We start from the raw sequence: 20,716 nt of genomic DNA on the forward strand, positions 1-20,716 counted from the left end.
TGGATGAAGGTACTTAGGAGAGTGATTCTGGAGAAAAGTCCAAAGAATGTTGCCAACAACCATGGTGAAGGGGCTGAACAGAAATGCATTATGGCATCCGAGGTAGCTGTGCATCTTCAGGTTTCAGGATGTTCTCACAGAAGCATGGTCTGTGTTGCTTAGAACTTAGGACTCTTCCATTTTAGTTTTTCTCTGTAGTCGCTGTAGGCTTTATGTTTAACTCCACTTACACAAAGTGACAAGAACAGGAATAATAGTAATTTCCACCTAATAAGTCCTCTTTTGGCAAGCACTATGCCAAGTCTGAAATATACATAGAGGTTGATAAAGAAAAATATTTTCTTGGTAGATGATGCAAGAATTCTTTTTGGAGAGGTTCTCGTCTCAGAAAAGTTACTTTCTCCAGTCCACTGAGATGTAGAAAGAAACCTCTGGAGCTGGGAGTGTTAGGCTATGCCCAAGTTTGAAAATAATAAGGGCATTTTTTGGGCAAAACGTGACAGAGACTCCAGCACTGTTCTATGTGGAGGGTGAGAGGGAGAGCTGACACCTTATGGCTAGAACCAGAAGTGGCTTGGAAATAACACTTGTCTAATGGGGACTCGTTCAAGTGAATCCGTCATGCTCTTTGTGGAGTAAGCCTTCTGGTGCAAGTTGTGGGGAGCAAACCGGACTGGACTGAGTTGCTGGAATTAGGACTTATTCTATGCATCTGCTCTCCCACAATATGGCGCTGGGAGAGAAGTAAACAGCCTCCGCACAGCTGCCTCCAGTTCAGCTAATAAACTGTAGGACTTGCTCCTGATTGGAGGAGAGCAGCGTACTCGGCGTGTGGGCAGCCGAGTTAGGATTGGCGGAGGAGGACTATAAAGGAGGAGAGAGACGGCATGCACCAGGAACATCTATGGGGAACATCTAAGGGAACCCGTGCAGCCCCCGAGAAAGCCGGCCGGCGGTGTGCCGCTCCCCTGCGGAAGTGGGGAATGTGGCCAGGGGGAACTGCCCTTCCACGGAGGTGGAAGGGATAGTAGCCAACCCGGGAAGAACCAGCAGCAAACCCGGGGAGGGCCGAGCAGACGAAAAGAACAGCGCAGGGTCCTGTGTCGTTCCTCCACGAAGAGGGGGAGCGACACAAGTCATGACTTTCAGTGAAAGGGGTGTTGGCTTTTAATATGGTGGAGGCCCTGGGGGCTTTGCAGAGAAGGAGAAAAGCCATTTAGCCTCAGGAGGCAGCAGAGTAGTTGAGAGTATGGCTTTGAATCCCATCAAACATATTTTAGGTTTTTCTCCATTTGCCCTTCCTGGTCTATTTTCAGCCATACTCTGAGCTCTGGGATGTTCACCTCTGTGTTCAATGTCTCACTGTCACCTGGACTGCCTTTTTTTTTTTTTTCAAGATTTTTATTTATTTCAAAGGCAGAGTTACAGATAGAGAGAGGAAGAGACAGGGATAGAAAGAGAAATCATCCATCTGCTGGTTCACTCTCAAAATGGCCACAATGGCTGGAGCTGGGCTGGTCCAAAGGCAGGAGCCAAAACCCTCATCTGGGTCTCCCACATTGGTGCAGAGGCCCAAGCACTTGAGCCATCTACTGCTTTCCCACACCGTCAGCAGGGAGCTGAACTGGAAGTAGAGCAACCAGGACTCGAACCAGTGCCCATATGGGTTGCAAGCATCACGACAGTGGCTTTACCTGCCATGCCACAATGCTAATCTCACTTCCTTGACTTCTGACTTTCACTTGAATTTGATTAATAGGAAGTATCAGCAGAAAACTAGAGGGTAGGAGAAAAGAAAGGTCAGGATACTAATTCTTTTTTCTCTTCCTGCCAAGCCGGAAGTTTCGGCAGTGGCTGGGTGTCTCTATCTGTGACCATCTTGCCCATGTATAGAGCTCCTACCTGGTTCTTTTTTTTTTTTTTTTTTTTTTTTTTTTTTTTTGACAGGCAGAGTGGACAGTGAGAGAGAGACAGAGAGAGAAAGGTCTTCCTTTGCCGTTGGTTCACCCTCCAATGGCCGCCGCTGCAGCCGGCGCACCGCGCTGATCCTGGCAGGAGCCAGGAGCCAGGTGCTTTTCCTGGTCTCCCATGGGGTGCAGGGCCCAAGCACCTGGGCCATCCTCCACTGCACTCCCTGGCCATAGCAGAGAGCTGGCCTGGAAGAGGGGCGACCTGGGACAGAATCCGGTGCCCCAACCGGGACTAGAACCCGGTGTGCCGGCGCCGCAAGGTGGAGGATTAGCCTATTGAGCCACGGCGCCGGCTCAACTCCTACCTGGTTCTAGCTATCTCAGTGTCTACTCTTGTTCCTTCATGCTCTGAGGTGGTGATGACTCTGTTGGGTGGTCTCTGGTTTGTCACCATCCTTGTTTCTTTTAATTTTGACCATGCCTTTATTAAACATTCTCAGTTTCCCCTTTGAACATGTCTATCATCCTGTCTTAAGCGTTTTGGGCTATTATAAGAAACATCTCTTAAACTGAGTGGCTCATGAACAGCAGAAATTTGGAGACAGCGAAGTAGACACCAGTAGATCCCATGTCTTCTGAGAGCCCACTTCCTCTTAGCAACACCTTCTCACTGTGTCCTCGCATGGTAGAAGGTGCCAAGGGACTCTCTATGGTTTCTTTTATATGACCCTACTCCCATTCATGTGGACTCCTCCCTCATGACCTAATCATCTTCCAAAGTCCCCACCTCCCAGTACTATCACTTGGGGGTTAGGATTTCAATATATGAATTTTGAGGGAACATAAGCTTTAGTCCATTACACTCCCTGACTGTTATGGTGAGTAGCCTAACAGGAAGTTACTTAACTGTTTTATGCTTTATTTTCTCATCTACAAAATGAAGGTGTTGGTAGTGTATACCCCGTAGAGGATTACATAAATAAATATCAACAAGGGTACTTTAAAAAGCTTGTGGAAAATGGAATTAAAATAACTTGGATTAAATAATAAAGTTTATGTTAATTCCATTTTTAAAAACTTTTTTGAAGTACTTTTATAAAAAGTACTTTACATATAATAAGTTTTAGTTACTATTATAAACATTATTTCCCATGTAATCAGTAAAGCAACTCTGTAATGTAGGCATTTTCTTATTCAGTATGGGGCGAGTAAGACATAGTGAGGCCCCAATACCAGAGTAGTGACTCAAAGACCAGGTCTGATTTGGGAGCTATTTTTCAAATCATTGCATAAATGAGACTTCCCACCTAGTTAAGAGGGAGAAAAAAGTGGCAAGTTTAATAGCCAGCAAAAAATGTGCTGAAATACACTAACGATGATGGAATCTTGAGTACGTTTGTTTTTAAAACAAGTAATCCTCTAGGAGTGACTTTGGACAGTTAAAAGAACATTTATCAATGTCACGCCAATCATGCCATGAAATAGGACTGTTTCCCCCTCAAAGAGAGCTTGTCATTTATACTTTTTTTTTTTTAAGCTGATTGATTTTTTTCCTTCGGCCTTCCAGGACTTTCCATTTTAGTATGTTATTGTATCTTCAATCCTGGATTCTACAAAACTATGGTTCTCATCTTCCTTATTGCTCATTGAAAATATCTGAAATCCTGTGATGAATTAAAAAATTCTCACCTCATTTTCCAAAGCAGGGCTTTAGTACTGAGGTAAGATGGAAAAAGTGAAGCTGGAAGTTCTCAGCTGCATGTCAAACCTGTATTTAACTGTTGTGTGGCGGGAGACGGGAGACGATGCGTGGAATAAAGCTGGATCTGTCAGAGCCAATGATAAAGGATCTTAAAGGTCTCTTCTGAAGGAGACAAATTCGTTCTGGCTTTTATAGCTTGAGGGCGTCATCATTTTTCAGACTGAAAACAAAATGTTGGACATTAGACAAAAATCACCTGGGAATCTGTGTGTGCCAAGTTCCATTCACTAGTCTCTTCCAAGCCAGCTAGACCAGAATGAGGAAGTGCAAAGCAGTTGTGTCAGAAAGGAGAATGTCTGGGGCTGGCGCCTTGGCTCACTTGGTTAATCCTCTGCCTGCGGTGCCAGCATCCCATATGGGTGCTGGGTTCTAGTCCCGGTTACTCCTCTTCCAGTCCAGCTCTCTGCTGTGGCTCGGGAAGGCAGTGGAGGATGGCCCAAGTGCTTGGGCCCCTGCACCTGCTTGGGAGACCAGGAGGAAGCACCTGGCTCCTGGCTTCGGATGAGCAGAGCTCCGGCCGTAGAGGCCATTTGGGGAGTGAACCAACGGAAGGAAGACCTTTCTCTCTCTCTCTCTCTCTCTCACTGTCTATAACTCTACCTGTCAAATAAATAAAAAAATAAAAGAGGAGAATGTCCAGAGGCATCAGGAATGCTGTTTCTGTCCAAAAAGGCACATTGAGTCTAGGAAATTAGAAATTAACAACATTTAAAATAGGAACAGGAATAAATAAATGGATATAGAAAATCTCCCAGTAAGAAAAATAATTCATTTGGAACCAGTTAGAGGAAAGATTAGCTGGTATGGGAGAAAAGCCAAGTATAAAAGATTTGATTTGATAAGGTCTGGGACAGAGGTCATCATTCATGTCTCCCTCTGTATAAATACACACCCAGTTCACTAACTTTCTTTCTTTTAATATCCCCACCACACTTGGCCGGTGTGTAGTGGTGCCCACATTGGCACACAGGTTAATTATGATAAGAAACGATCTTTGTCCTCCATGAGAAGCTCACATTGTAAACTAACGGAGATCCACAGAACAGATTTGCAAGATGTATTTCCTTTGTCTTAGAAGTCCATTTAACCTATCCTTTCCCTCTTTCTTCTACCTGCAGAAGCTCTGCCATCAAAAATGCTCATTGTCAGTGTGGCCATCGTCATCATCTCCTCCACAAACACATTAACAAGAGCAACCACCGTGCAGTGTTAACATGCGTCAGTTACCAAGTCAAACATTCCACATAGATCACCTCGTTCATCCTTTACAAGGAATGAGCATAAAAAGGAAGATGCTATTTCTTCTGCTTTTTAGAATAGGAAACAGATGATTCAGATGATATAGTCAGTAAAGGGGAATTCAGATTCATATCTGATAAACCCTGTTGGCCCTTCTTTATAATGTGCTAATATGTCGTAACCATAGAGAAAAGAATTTGAAAAAGCGAGAGGGAGACTTGTCAATCCAATTCACTTGCCACTTAGAACAAAGTAGAGAAAGCAATGGAGGAGTTAATCAATTCTTAGAGGTTGAACTCAGTATCACCCTGGTTCATAAACCCTAGAGCCTGAGCTTGCCAACTACACAACTACCCTTTTTCGGAATTGACCCAGAAGTGAAACTCAGGCCTCTTCTGGGTTTACACAAAAGCCCTACTCACACAAAGCCATGTATGTATTTACTAAATTTTATAGAAATCTTCAGATGTGGTTAGGAGCTAGAGGAGCAGCTTACACTGCCCAATAGCAAAGAACTTCACATTGAACTTCAGGGACCCTTGTTTCTAGAGCCCCCAGCCTTCACATTGGGGGCACTACCTTAGCTTCAGGACATCTCATCTCCTGGTGACTTTCACCTTCTCTCTTGGATAGTTTTTCAAAGTTTTCTTATGTGGGGAGCAGCTCGGACTAGACTAAGTTACTGGAATTAAGACTTATTCTATGCATCTGCTCTCCCACAATATGGCGCTGAGAGAGGAGAAAACAGCTTTTACACAGCTGCCTCCAGTTCAACCAATAAACTGTAGGACTTGCTCCTGATTGGAGGAGAGCAGCGTACTCGGCGTGTGGGCAGCCGAGTTGGGATTGGCAGAGGAGGACTATAAAGGAGGAGAGAGACGGCATGCACCGGGAACATCTCTAAGGGGAACATCTAGCTGAAGGAACACCTGTGCAGCCCCCGAGAAGAGCCGGCCGGCGGTGTGCCGCTCCCCTGCGGAAGTGGGGAATGTGGCCAGGGGGAACTGCCCTTCCACGGAGGTGGTAGGGACAGTAGCCAACCCGGGAAGAACCAGCAGCAAACCCGGGGAGGGCCGAGCAGACGAAAGAACAGCGCAGGGTCCTGTGTCGTTCCTCCACGAAGACGGGGAGCGACATCTTACTCTATTAAGTAGAGCCATTCAATTTTCTTTGGTTTGAAACTGCATCTTGTCTGGGTGGCTTTCTATTTAACAGATGCCACCTTTCTTAGAAGGCAGATGGTAGAGGAGCCCCTGCCTACTTTCTCTAGCAGCGTTAATACTAACTCCAGTATCTCACACCTTTCCTGAAAGCCTGCATCAAGCCAATTCCCTGGAGATCAATTTGATGGGGTTGGATCTGTGTCTGCCTCCTGCTGCTCTGGGTTACACGGGGGTTTCTGCAAGCCAGGAGACTTCTTTAGAAATCTGGTCTCCTTAAAGGGCATTTTGCACCCTGTAAAAGCTGCTCATTAAAGGAAACAGTAGGATTGCTTTCCCTTTAATAGTCTAGCCATAGAAAGTTTGACCCACTTGGAGAGATCGGAGATGGAAGACTGGAGGCCTGAGACAGTGGGTTGGTGGGACCAGCCTATTTGGCAAGGCAATAGCAAGACTACAGAGGGAAGACCAGGCCAGGGAGCTCTGAGACCTAGTTCCTGGAGGTCAGGAAAACCCAGCAAGGGCTCTATAAAAATAATGACAGCAGTTAAGCCTGTCAGCGGTCTAGTTTGGGGCTGAAATTCCAGATTTTGCTTTTCTCCTCACTCTTGAGGTTTGGCTCATTGCCTTTTCTCCCGTCCTAGGGTCCTGTTGACACATGGGTGTTATTAAGGTTTCCGGAGGGTGGGATGAAGGGCAACACAGTCACAAAGGAAAGCTAATTGGCTAGAACTCCCACTCCGCCCTCTTCAGCTGGCCTGAATCTCTTAAGTTTTTAGTTCTTCCTAAAGGGTCTTGGAATTACTGGCCTGCCTCTTTTTTCAAAATAATTAAAACCAAAGAAATTCAAATTAGGTCCTTTGTTGCTGTGCATACTATTTTGCCCTTGTTAAGGAGGTAGGCATGAGTGGGGTGCCATTGGACATTTTAGTTTCTGGCTGGACCTGAACCCAGTGAATTCTTTGTGTAGAATATGTCCAGGCTGTGATCTCTCATAAATATGAATAACAAAATCTGGGTATGTGTGTGGCTCACACCCCTCCAAAACTTGTGCAGACATTGCTAATGCATCACAGCATTTTGTTTCTCTCCATCTGAGCCTCAGGAGCATCTCATAATCCTTTTTTATTTTTTAAATATTTTATTTATTTATTTGAGAGGTAGAGTTACAGAGAGAGGGAGAGACAGAGAGAAAGGTCTTCCATTCGCTGGTTCACTCCCCAAATGGCTGCAATGGCAGGAGCTGAGCCGTTCTGGAGCCAGGAGCTTCTTCTGGGTCTCCCGCGTGGGTGCAGGGGCCCAATGATTTGGGCCATCCTCTACTGCTTTCCCAGGCCATAGCAGAGAACTAAATCAGAGTGGAGCAGCCGGGACTAGAGCCGGCACCCGTATGGGATGCTGGCGCCACAGGTGGAGAATTAACCTGTGCACCACAGCGCTGGCCCTTCGCAATCCTTCTTAATAAAACTTTCTCAGAAGCTACTATCAATAATCAACATTGATTCAGGGCTTGGAATTGATGTAGCATCCTTGTTCTTGTTTTCATTTACTCAATAGCTCTGAAGGCATCACCTTCTTGGTAGGGGCTGGGCCAAGGGCAAGTTTCCTTGGATAAATTGTAGATTTGTTTCCAAATCCAAAAGAATCTCTTTCCTGGGCCTTCAGCTTATTTTTCCTTCTCTCCCATCTCCCTCTATGCTTTCTCTTTTCCTAGATGTGTTATAGACTCCTAGGAAAAGCTTTCTGCCTGCTAAAGTGCATCCAACCAAGAATCCCAGTATGTGTGATAAAAGGCCCTACCTAGTCCATCCAAGACTCTGCCAACCTGAAATTCATCCCCTCACAGAAAGTCTTTTTGGTTCAGCCTCAGCTAAAATAAAAAGTGTGTTAGCTAGAAGTAGTTGAGCTTGTTCTGGAGTTTCTGTAGTTGAGTGGGTACAGCACAGTGGATAAGTCTCAGGATACTATCCCAGATGGACCTGGACTCAGACTGTGGCTGGATCACTTTCTTGCTGGGTTATCTTCCAGAAGTTAATGGAACTTTTTTGAACATCTGTTTCCTCACCAGTAAAATGGAGAAAATAATAAGTCCTTATCTCATGTTGTATTGGGAGGATAAAATGAGCTCATACGTAAAAGTCACTTAGCGTATTTTGGCAAATTCTGGGCTCATGCAGGGCCTCTCTCATCCCTAAACTTGTGGCAGACATTACTAATGTACCAAGGCACTCAGGAAAGATATGCTAATTTTATTCTTACTGACCACTTGACAAAGAGGTGAAATTAGTTGTTCAAGGTCACGTAGTTAAAATGAAACAACTAAGCTTTGAATCCAGGTCTGCTGGATTTCAAAGATCAGGTTCTTCACCTCACCAACAACTGCTATTTGGCCTTAGATAAACTACTGTGGTTTTTGGTTTTCTGGAGAGGGAAGTAGACTCCTTACCTATAAAATGCAGATAATAGAATCAATCTTATTGAGAAATTGTGAGAAATAAATGAGTCAGTGCTTATAGCTCAGTCCCCAACCTGTTGGAAATGAGCACTATCACATATTAATCAGCATCTTTATTATTTTTCTGAGTCTACACCTTTCTCCCTATTACCTGGCACTGTAGTTGGCACAGATGTTGAGTAGGTGCACAATCATTTTGAAGTAGGAGATGGTATCATTATTCCAGTAAAGGAGGCAGAATGAATGACTGATGGGACTGATCACCCTAGCTGACCTCTGGCATCCTCATCAATAATTCCAGGAAATCTGTTTCTGGCTTCTTGGACATAGCTTGTAGGAGTAGCGCAGCCAAGCAAGGATTAGAAACTCTTCCCAGTCCTTTCAGAGTCATTGCTGTTGCAACTATTCTGTAGGTGTGGCTCTCTAAAGGGTCAGTGAAATAAAACCTGTTGTTACCCAAATGAGGGAATAGCTCCTAGGGCTCCCATCAAGTCTTCCCTGTCAAGTGGACAGGAAAGACTATTGGATTACATATAGAACTCTCAATAACTGTTGTATCCCTGGCTTTAACACTCAATGCCTGGAAAAGACCACTCTTGTTGAGATTAGGAGAGGTATATTTTGTCACCAAGAGTCCCAAGAAAAATAGCAATCCCTGAGTTTTTGCTTGAACTGTACCTGGACAGAGCTAATATGGGAAATCTTTTCAGATTGTTTTATTTCCTCCTAGTAGTGAGGCAATCGTCATGACTCGGACAGTATACCTTAAGCTCCTAGTGTCATTTCCTTCTGTAAAATGTATTATTTTCAATGGTAGAAACTGTGTATTTAAATTGGATAATGCCAGTGATATACTTTGCTTCTGCACATATATGTGCTTTCTGCATATACATGCTATTTCTAATGACTTACTTATTTTCAAGGCAATATTATTTTTCTAACAGATTTTGTTTTTTACAGAAGTTTAGATTCACAGCAAAATTGAGAGGAAGGTATAGAGATTGCTCATATAATCCTATATCCACACATGCATACTCTCCTCCATTGTCAACATTATGTACCAAAGTAGTACAATCATTACAACTGATACACCTACATTGACATATCATTACCACCTGAAATCCATAATTCAATTCTTGATGTTGAATACAGTATGGGTTCGGACAAATGTATGACATGTGTCCTTCATTATATTATCATATAGAATATTTTCATGCCGCGAAAATCCTCTATGCCTACCTGACTGATCTCACCCCCTTTGGATCTCTGATTGTTTTACTATCACCATAGTTTTCCTTTTCCAGAATGTGATATAGTTGAAACATTATATAGCTAGAGTCATGTAGTTGCCAAAATTATTTTTAAACATTGATTGGAGAGATCTTTCATTCACTTATTCATTCCCTAAATGACCACAGCAGCCAGGTCTGGACCAAGCCAGGGCCGGAAGTCCAGAGCTTAATCCAGGTCTCCCATGCAGATGGTAGGACTTAAGCTACTTGAGACATCCCCTGCTGCCTCTCAGGGAGTATATTATCAGGGAGCTGGATCTGAAGTAGAGTAGCCAGGGCTCAAACCAAGCACTCTGGTATGGGGTGCAGGGTCTCTAGGGGCAACTTAATTGCTATGCCAGATGTCTGTGCCCCCACTTTATTTTTAGCTTTTAATTCACAAATAATTGGAGACTTGTGGAAAAGTGAGACAGTACGAAGAATTCCCATATATGGAACTATGTGTATCTATATTAGATACATGAGTTGGTAGCAATATCTCTACTCCTAATCCAGCTTTCTCTCCTTGCTCATTTTTCAGCCTCCTTGTTTACTTGTAAACTCTTTCTGCAAAAGTCAGAAACCTGGGTCCTACTATTGTTAATGCCAGCATAGGTGTATAATGGTTGCAAAATTGTTAACTCATATCCTCATGGGAAACAATTTTTTAAAATTCAGCACTATGTACAGTTCCTTTTTCCCAGTCTTTTTCTGCTACTTAGGTAAGCTCATTTCCACATTACATCCTTCAGTGTGGTTTGTTTTGTGCTTTTGCAGTACAGTTTGATTCTTTCATCACAGTCTGCATTTCCTCTGGGATCCCTTTGACTTCCTAGATTATTTATTTTTAAATTTATTTTCATAAACAGAGAGAGAGAGAATTGAGGGAGAAGAGAGTCAGACAGAAAGAGGTATTCTGTCTACCTATTCACTCTCTAAATGTCCACAACAGTCAATGCTTGGTCAGGCTGAATCCAGGAGCCTAGACCTTAATCCATGTAACCCATGTGGGTGGCAGTAGCCCAAGCACCAAGTTCCTGCCTCTAAATGATCTATTTTTTAAACTTTTAGGTTTATTCGTTGTTCTAAAGATTTATGGAATTTTGAAAAATATGTAATGTTCATTTTTTATAAATCTTTTTAAAAATGATTTATTTTATTTGAAAGGCAGAGATACAGAAAGAGAGGGAGAGAGAGAGAGAGATCTATCTTCTGGTGTACTCCCCAAATGGCTGCAATGGCCAGTTCTGACCTGATCCTAATCCAGGAGCCAGGAGCTTCTTCTGTGTCTCCCACATGAGTGCAGGGGCCCAAGTACTTGTGTCATCTTCTGGTGCTTTCCCAAGTGCATTAGCAAAGAGCTGGATTGGAAGTGGAGCAGCGGGAGCTTGAACCAGTGCCCACATGGGATGACAACACTGCAGGCAGCGGCTTTACCCGCTAGGCCACAGAGCCAGGCCCAGTGCTGTTCAGTTTTTAAAACTTGATATTAAGATGTATTTTTTTAGCTGGATTTTTAAAAGTCACATATATACAAGCATAAGATGTGTCAATCATTGAATTTAACTCTTTAATTAATGAAGAACTCTGTAAGATATTAAAACCAGCCCAAAGAGTATTTGAGAAGGTAGATGTACAATATTGGAAAAGAGTGCTACATTAAATACAAAAGTGGTTATTGTCCAGCAGTCTAATAATAAGCCACAAATTATAAGAGTATCTGTTCCAGGAGAAAATTATTTCCATGTCTACTGGATAAAATGTTTAAGCTAACCTCAGCCCCAACAGAGTTATAAAATAACCCAGACAATAGGTTGTCAAAACTAGTATTGCACTGGGAGAGTAGCCAGTAATTTTCAAGTTTCAGATACTTTTCTGATCCTGAGTTGTTAAAAAAAAAATTGGATGTTTCTGTCTAACAAAAGTACATAAGTAGGAAAAGGAAAAAAAAATATTGGGTAAAGAGATAAAATTAAGAGACAAAAGTAAGGACAGAAGGAAGTAAAGGGGGTAAAGTTAGGATTCAAAAACTTATTCCTGAAGTTCTTGTGCAACTACCATGCAGGCTTGGAAGTTTTCCTGGGCTTTCTAGCTCTGAAAGCCAAAGGGGAGCTAGAGAACTACTAAAAATTTGTCATATCCTTTGATGGTTCAGAAACTTTTGACCTGATTTTTTTCTCATTGGCAATAATAAAAAAAGTTATCAGTTAAATTTTTGAGAGATAAGTTTGTAACCATCAGAAGCTGAGGAAGTTGTGGGACTAAGAGAATTTCAGATAAAGCCTAATATTCTCAGGTATTTTGTCAAATCATTCTCTGTGTTGGATGCTTCTAGCCAGAATCCTTTGCTCACTAAACCAAGGCCATGAGTCCTAACCTGCTAAGAGCCAGAGAAGTGATAGCTTTCTGCTGTTCTCACCATATGTCCAGTTAGGTTAATTTTCTATAAATATCACTTGAAGAGATGACAAGTCTGTATTAATGATGATAGGATAACATTTCCAATCCCATGGAACACACATATCTAAGAGCTGGAGGACTGAGAATTACAAAGGGTGATCTTTAGGCAAAAATAGGGCAGAACAAAAAGCCAACTATGGAGGAACCAGAAGCCTGCTCTGTCTGCTCTTGCTTCTACCCTGTTTTGATGTTTCTTTGATTATCATATTTCTGCATCACAGGCAAAATTCCTTCTGAAATGTCCAACCTTTGTTTCTTTAACTGCGTTCAGGCTGTAGAGATAGGAATGCACTGGGTCTCCATAGGTGGTATAGGAAGTATTGTGGAAGAAATCCTAGGAGGAAAAGAACACACCAGAGGCCAAGAGTTGAGTTTCCTTGTGTGGCTGAGTCCTCCCTTGAGCTGTACTTCCCAGTAACACATCCCTGCTCTGCTTTTAGAAGGAAAACTTTATAAGTGGTCCTTTCAGGGCGTATTCCCTCGTAGGGCTTGTAGGGTCTTTCTGCAGAGCTGGAAGTGAAATCCTTTTTGCTTGAATCATATTTCTCAGTCAAGAAGCAGCACTGTAGGATTTCTCCCCCATACAAGATTAGTGGAAAATAACTTTTGTCTTTGAAACAGTGTTGGAAATATAATCCCTCTACGAGTCTCAAATTCAGGCAGATCATTTCCAAGATAAGTGTTCTCTTTTGAACCATTTTCGTTTTCCCAGTGAGGTCACCACTCTGCCTCCCCAGGAGGCCTCCCACGTAGGGAACATCACACCATCTTGCTCAGCCCCAGAGATCCTATCTCGTTGCCCTGGCGCGTGTCCGAGCCTGAGACATGGTGAGAGCAGATATGGCTCCTTCTTGTCTCACCCACAAAGATGTGAGTCTCAGCTCCCCGAATGATGGCTTTGCCATTTACAGATGGGAAGAAGTGCTCATGGAACAGAAGGAATGCTGCTTCATTTTATGGTGCTGCATAAAACCCAAATGTGGAATTTAAGAATGCAAAAACATTGAAGAGTTCTCAGTTTTCATCAGTTTTTATTATAAATTGCCACAATGATGAGCATTGGGAACATTCTTGGGGTCAAGGTAACCGTGCCTTTCAAATGATGCTAATTATCAGGAAAATGCAATGTCCTATTTATACCAAGATACTGTTTTTTCATTATTTGTGCCCCCCCCCCCCAAACATGCACATAAACAACAAGAACAGCAACACAAAATTGCCCATAGCTGCCTAAAAATGTCTCCTCCATATTTCCTGGGGATCTGTTTACAAAAGGTTTTTCTGAGTCAAGAAATCTTTTCAAAATTGTCCTCTAAATTGAGGCATGACAGCAATCATTCACACTTTAGTGTTATTTAATTATATAACTTACTACCCCCATCCCTCGCCAACATCCTGCTGAGAATTGACTCCTGAGGGAATGGACACTTTTATTAGAAAGGAGTGGAAGTGGGGGTTAGGAAGGACTTCTATTGGGAAACACCAATCCACATTTCAGGATCCCTTCAGACTTAAGCCTTTTCCCTTGCTCAAAATATCCTTTTCTTAAAAAAATTATGTCGTATATTTAAGCCAATCCAGAGTATAATATGTGGCCACATTAATACACACCTGAGGATAGTCACTTAATATAAACACCCAGTCAGGGTCTCAGGTTCAATTTAAGTAGTGACAAGAGAGCAATTCTAAGTGAATGGCTTATTGTTCCATGTCTGGCTTTTAAAGTGATTTCAAATGCTGGAGCCTGTGACTATAGGGTGAGTCAAGGAGGGGAAAGTGGTATCCTAACTTCTAAGGTGCTCAGAGACAATCAGCATGTAGCATATTTGTTGTCTACCTCATCCCTGTGATAAATCTATCACCTTCTACCCTACCCCATTCAATGCTCTCCCTGTGGTGAAGGTTAATGTGTTGTAACATAGTCTCATTCATCTATTCAGTTACATATTCTTTCAGTTATTCCCAAGGAAGTATAAGCTATGGTTTTGAATTGCAAACATCAGATGCTTATTTTTACTAACTTTAATAAAAAGGGGTTCTGTTGGAAAATTAACAGGGAGCTGAATGGCAAATCTGTGATAGTTTACAGATATGACCATACTTTCCCATCCTGTCTGTATCCATGCCATTTTCAACATGGCTTTGTAGCTCCTCCCATCAAAGAGCAGAGTCTAGGTCTGATTCCACAATTTGTTGTGGTCAATGGGATGCAGTGAAAACGTTGATGTGCCAAGTCTCAAGCCTAGGCCTCAACAGGCCTTGTGTGTTCCTACTGTCTCCTGAAACTTTGTCCAGCTGTGTGTGAGTAAGCTGAGGTCAAAATGCAAGAAGATGAGACACCATGTGGAATATGAATCCCAGCAAGGTCACCCTAGACCAGGCAAACCTCCATTTACCAGCAGCCCTAGAAGTATGTTTGGATCCCTCTAAGACCAGGATAAGCACCAAAGCGAGCCAAGCCCAAAGTCCTTGTCACTAGAATTTTGAGCAACAGATCAATTTTATCTTATGCTATAAGTTTGGAGATTATTCATTATGCAGTAAAACTCACTGGTACAAAAAGCTTGAGTAGACTAGAACTCAGGAGCCAAGGCCCTTGTAACTCCTTCAGAGGGCTGCCACCGAATGACAGAGCTCCAGGTGACATTCATTCTCCAGGAAGCCTGCTCATTCCTGGGTAGGAGAATCTGACTGTCCCATCTTGGTCATATGCCCTCCCTAGGTGGTGGGTGGATTACTTTGACTCAGGAACTTTGTTGGAACCACAAGGAACAGAGAAAGAAAAGTTCTGTAGAGAATAGCAACAGCTGCTATTTGCAGAACACAGAAGAGAAGGTCCCTGGTCAACAAACCATATATCCACTGTAAGCATTTATCCTATGGACTGACTCAGTGATGAGCAAAACATTCACTTGGAACAAGGAAGTAAGTCTTGGTGTATGGAGGGTCAGGCAAGCAGCAGAGTGGTTACTGCTGTCACAGAGGGGCCAGAGATAGCTCTGAGAGCCAGAGGAGGACTCCTGACTCACATTGCTACCAGGAAAGTAATTTGGGAGAAGATGCTAGTGGAGCTGATCTCTGTGGGGGTAAATAATGAGCTGGGTAAAGAGGTAGGAGTGTCAGAGAGCCAGGAGGCGTTTCCAGGCACTTAAAATAGCATGACGGAAAACCTCGTGTGACAGTCCTCAAATGTCACCATGGACCAAATTATAACCTGCTTATGCCTGGTTTGGTTCAACTTCTGAGGGAGAGGGAGAGAGAGAGAAAAAAGAGAGAGAGCGAGAGGATGAATTTGGTTCACAGACTCCACAATTTCCCATTGTTTTATCTCTCCCAATTCTCTCACCTGTTATCTGCTAGTTCTTATTTTGACACCTGAATTTGCCCCTTTGCCTGAGGTCACAGAGCATTTCTTGGTCAGATGGCATAGAAAGTGTGAGGTTAGGGGTGGGGTTTGAGAGCCTGATATGCTTGCTAAGGAATTTTTATTTTCTTCTATATGCAATGCGGGTCTATTGCAGATATTTGAGCAAGGGGAGTGGTCATATTCAGATCTGTGTTTAAATAAAGATGGGTCTGGCAACAAGTAGAAAGAAGATGCCAAGGGCAACAAAGGAGGCAGAGGGACCAGGGAGGAAGCTGCTGTTTCTAGCCAGGAAGTAATAGGTTCAACCAAAGGGAGCAGGATGAGGAAGTGGAAAGGTTGGGATCAACGTTTTTATGATATTCTCAAAGAAGATCTGGGGACACCAGTTATTTTTTCTTCCAAACTACCTTTGTTCCTTTACAACAAAATCATAATTTAAAAAGCCTTCGTATCTGGTAGCAGCATTTCCCTAATGTCAAATGAGATGCACTTGTCCTAGAGAAATCAGTGGTAAGTCTACATGATGCTGAGACACAAAATCCCTCCTTGTTCTTGCTAGGAAAAATAAATAACTCTCCTTGGACCTACTCCTCTTGCCAGAAATGCAAGCAGTTTCCACACCCACTTAGAGTCATGGTGTGAGACAGAGGACTGTCAAAGGCCAGCCCTGAACTAGAAGCAGATGGGAGAGGATTCTTGCCAGAGACATCATCTTGCTTTTCAGTGATCAGAGGTTAAATGTTCAGAGAAAGTGCATCTGATGCCTTAGTCACAACTGGATCAACTGAAATAACAATGCAAGGAGGTGTCGGCCTTGTGAGGGATAAGAGGAGCAGCTGCCAGGAGACCCATGCTTGCTTTCTGGAGTGGGAGGTTAATGGAAGGGGTAGTACCCTTAACACAAAGCAGTTTGGACAGAAAGTGAAGACGACAGATTGATTCCAGCATTTTTCCTTTCATATGATAATATAGGCTTGGAGAAGACGGCAGGTCTCTAGGATGTATATGAACTGGGAGGATAAAGAAAAAACATAAATTTGTGGTAGAAAGAAGTATACCTTCCGTTAGCTGTTTTCTTTTAAAACAGCAACTTGATACTCAACAACTACTACTAAATCAATTAGCATGTTACATCTTTGTATAAGAATAAAAAGTCACAACAGAATATATGACTGTTTTATTCTGGTTTATCCTGGTTTACATGGAAAATACTGGTACTAATATAAGAAATAAAGGCTCTGTCTGCGGCGCCGGTACTCCAGGTTCTAGGCCCAGTTGGGGCGCTTGTTTTGTCCCGGTTGCCCCTCTTCCAATCCAGCTCTCTGCTGTGGCCCGGGAGGGCAGTGGAGGATGGCCCAAGTGCTTGGGCCCTGCACCCGCATGGGAGACCAGGAGGAAGCACCTGGCTCCTGGCTTCGGATCGGTGCAGTGTACCAGCTGTAGCGGCCATTTGGGGGTTGAACCAATGGAAGGAAGACCTTTCTCTCAGTCTCTCTCTCTCTCTAAACCTGCCTGTCAAAAAATTTTAAAAAATAATAAAAAGAATATGTATGGTTTTCAAAATTTCTTGTACTAAAATAAACTCATCTTTTAATTTAATTCTCCACAATGTTTTTGAAGTACTCTTGTATATACAGTAGTTTTATATGCCTTCTAGCTAATAAAACTTACAAAAGCAAAAAAAAAAAAAAAAAAAGAAATAAAGGCTCATATTTCTTTTTTTTAAAGTTTATTTATTTATTCAAAAGGCAGAGTTACAGAGAGGCAGAGGCAGAGAGGGAGAGGTCTTCCATCTGCTGGTTCACTCCCTAGATGGCCCCAACAGCTGGAGCTGCACCGATCCAGAGCCAGGAGCCAGGAGCTTATTCCAGGTCTCCCATGTGGGTGCAGGGGCCCAATGCTTTGGCTATCCTCTACTGCTTTCCCAGGCCACAGCAGATAGCTGGATTGGAAGTAGAGTAGCCAGGACTTGAACCAGCGCCCAGGTGAGATGCCGGAGCTGCAGACGGTGGCTTTACCTGCTATGACATCGCACCGGCCCCAAGGCTCATACTTCAGTCAGAAGCTATTGTCAGGGCTGCCCATGGCAGAGGTGAGAAGGGTCTCCCTATGGCCTTTAGAAAACACCACCAGTCTTTTCTTTCAGATTTTCTTTCCCTAGGAAGATGTTCAGGGCACTTCTAAGCTCTCAGCCTCTGCCTTGCTCCTGTGTAATGATTGTCCAATGTGAGCACTGTGCTACCCCATCCTGTTCAGGGGACCCAGGCCTGGCCAGCTGGGCCACTGCTGGGACCCAGAGAGCAGCATCTGGTCTCTTTCCCTTGGGATTTTCTTGCTTTTTCTGACTGGCTTATTGTATTTTCATTATGGGCTTCTCTTCTCCAGGCCTGCCAAAGGTCAGGAGGAAGTGTTTGCCTGGTGAAGACATCTCTTTAGCCTAGTGAAGATATCTCCTTTCACCAAAATGTTCCTCGGAGGGGTGTAATCGAAAGGAAATGGGAGACTGTGTTTAAAGTGGAACCTTCATGAGCCCTGCGCACTCTGACTTTTAGAGGCCACACCATACAGCATATGAAACATACTAACTGCTCTCACATCTCACATTAAATAGAATTTTTCTCTTAAAAATTTTTTGCAAGGGTTTTTATGCTTGTACTTTAGAAATTATTTGACTCTATGTAACTTTAATTTGTGATTGGCTATGGGTTTGCAACAATCTCTGTGTATACTTAAAGGCATTTGTGAAGTGAGAAAATTGAGCCCATTAGATGTAATGCAATCTTTATGAATACTAAATTGAATAGCTAATGAAGTTGGCATGTGGGTGCATTTTTGTAGACATTTAATTAGACATTTATTAATTTTAATTTTTATTGTTTTCTTATATAGTTTTGGAGCCAGAAAGTGTTCTTCTACCGGAGTCTCATATATTTTCTAGGCCCCTGAAATGCTCATAGCTCTCAGGTTTCATTGTAGTGAGTGCTGGTACCAAATTAGTTCTAAATTTTGACTTCAGGACACTTTTACACTTGAAAATAATTGAGTACTCCAAAGATCTTTAAAAAGTTTTTCTTTTAAACATAGATTATATCTATTAAAATTTTTTGTACTAGAAGTTACAACTAGGAGATTATTAAGTCACTTATTAAAATAATAATGAGCCAATTACATATTTCATTATTTACAAATTTGTGATAATGAAATTTTCCAAACAAAAATGTAGTAAGAATAGTGACTTTTTGTAAATTTCTGTAATGTATATCTTAATTGAAGAGTTTCATAAACCCTGAAATTCAATGGTTGCCATATATTGCTTTGGTTGTAGTACAGGAAAAAAACTAGGTTCACACAGATAGATAGTTGGAAAAAGGATGTGTATTTTAATGGCCCTTCTCGGTATTACATCAAAACTTGGCGTCAAAGTTTTAAAAGTTAGATGTAATTGGAATCTGATATTACAAAATAAATTTTCATACTGTATTATGTTAAAATTGATGGGTTATTTTGTGCTTTGAGTCACATTTGTGTGTGATTTTGTAACATGATCATTGGACATTTGCAAAATCTTGGTTCATTGAATTATGCAGATCTTCAACATGTGGTCACATTTCTTTGTACACTCTCAAAGATCACATTTATTAATTCTACCACAGATAAGCTCAATCTTAAAGTATTGGGAAGTAAGTTTTCCAAAATTATTTTTGTTTTTAAAAGACTTACTTATTTGAAAAGCAGAATTGCAGAGAGACAAAGAGAGAGAGGGAGAAAGAGAGAGAGAAAGAGAGAGATCTTCCATCCCCTGATTCACTCCCCAAATGGCTGCAATAGCCAGGACTGAGCCAGGTGGAAGCCAGGAGCCAGGAGTGTCTTCTGGGTCTCCCATGTGGGTGCAGGTGCCCAACAACTTGGGCTATCTTTTGTTGTTTTCCCAGGCACATCAGCAAGGAGCGGGATTGGAAGTGGAGCAGCTAGGATTTGAACTTTTGTCTATATGGGATGCCAGCACTGTAGGCAGTGGCTTTACCCACTATGATACAACACCAGTCCCAGTTTCCCAAAATTCTAATTTTCAGTTGAAAATAAATGCTACTAATGGCAACAAACACTGTCAGTTGTTTTCCTTGAAGTCACAGTTTCACTTAGTTTAATTTCTGAGAACATGTATGCCAAATACCCACCTCGATTTTCATAGTTTCTCATTTGCTTTTTCAAATCCAAATGGTGATCAATGAAAAATCAAGTTTAGTTCAAATTGCAACTTGAACAGTGGCACAGATGCCTTTCATTGAGACAACCTTGGTATTTGGACATGTGTAGAAATGCAATATGAGTTCTTCCCGGTTCCTTATGCAGAATCATAAAATGAATGTATGCTCAAAAGTTGTAATTTTTTAAAAAAATATTTATTTATATGAAAGGCAGAGTTACAGACAGAGGGAGGGAGAGACAGAGAGAGAGGTCTTCTGCCTGCTGGTTCACTGTTCAAATGGCCGCAACAGCCGGAGTTGGGTAGATCCAAAGCTAGGAGCCAGGAACTTCTTTGGGGTCTCCCACATGGGTGCAAGGGCCCAAACACTTGGACCATCCTCTGGTGCTTTCCCAGACCATACCAGAGAGCTGGGTCAGCAGAGGAACAGCGGGACATGAACCTGTACCCATATGGGATGCCGGAGCTGCAGGCAAAGGCTTAACCAACTATGCCGCAGCGTTGGCCCCAAAGGTTGAGATTAATAAACTGAATGATTATTCTGCATCATCAAAGACATGCTTAAGTGAACTGCCACTTTCTTTTCTAATGCAAGTGGATGTTACTAAAGAACAAGCACCAATATAGTTTGGTGTGTTGCTTCATGCCGTGGGGCTAGCAACTTTTCCCATGTTTTCTTCTGCACTGTTGGTGCACATGTGAACACAATGGAAAAGTCTTGTGTTATTACTAATATTGGCTGCCATTTCGGATCTACTGTAGAGATCATGGAGACCCAGAGGGGTACACAGATTGTACTTGGAGAGTTGCTACAGTACTTAAGCCATGCAGACTGTGCCAGGCACGTTATAAATGCTCAATCAATTCTGATGAAAACTATCATTC

At 42.5% G+C, this 20,716-nt stretch overlaps 1 protein-coding gene across 1 annotated transcript in view; it reads left to right on the forward strand.

The window, feature by feature from the left end:
* Positions 1 to 20,716, forward strand: part of CCDC34 (coiled-coil domain containing 34) — a 160,186-nt gene that overhangs the window by 118,016 nt on the left and 21,454 nt on the right. The gene's annotated exons all lie outside the window — the stretch shown is intronic.

This window comes from Oryctolagus cuniculus, chromosome 1 (genome assembly GCF_964237555.1).
Source record: "Oryctolagus cuniculus chromosome 1, mOryCun1.1, whole genome shotgun sequence".
Taxonomy (NCBI): domain Eukaryota; kingdom Metazoa; phylum Chordata; class Mammalia; order Lagomorpha; family Leporidae; genus Oryctolagus; species Oryctolagus cuniculus.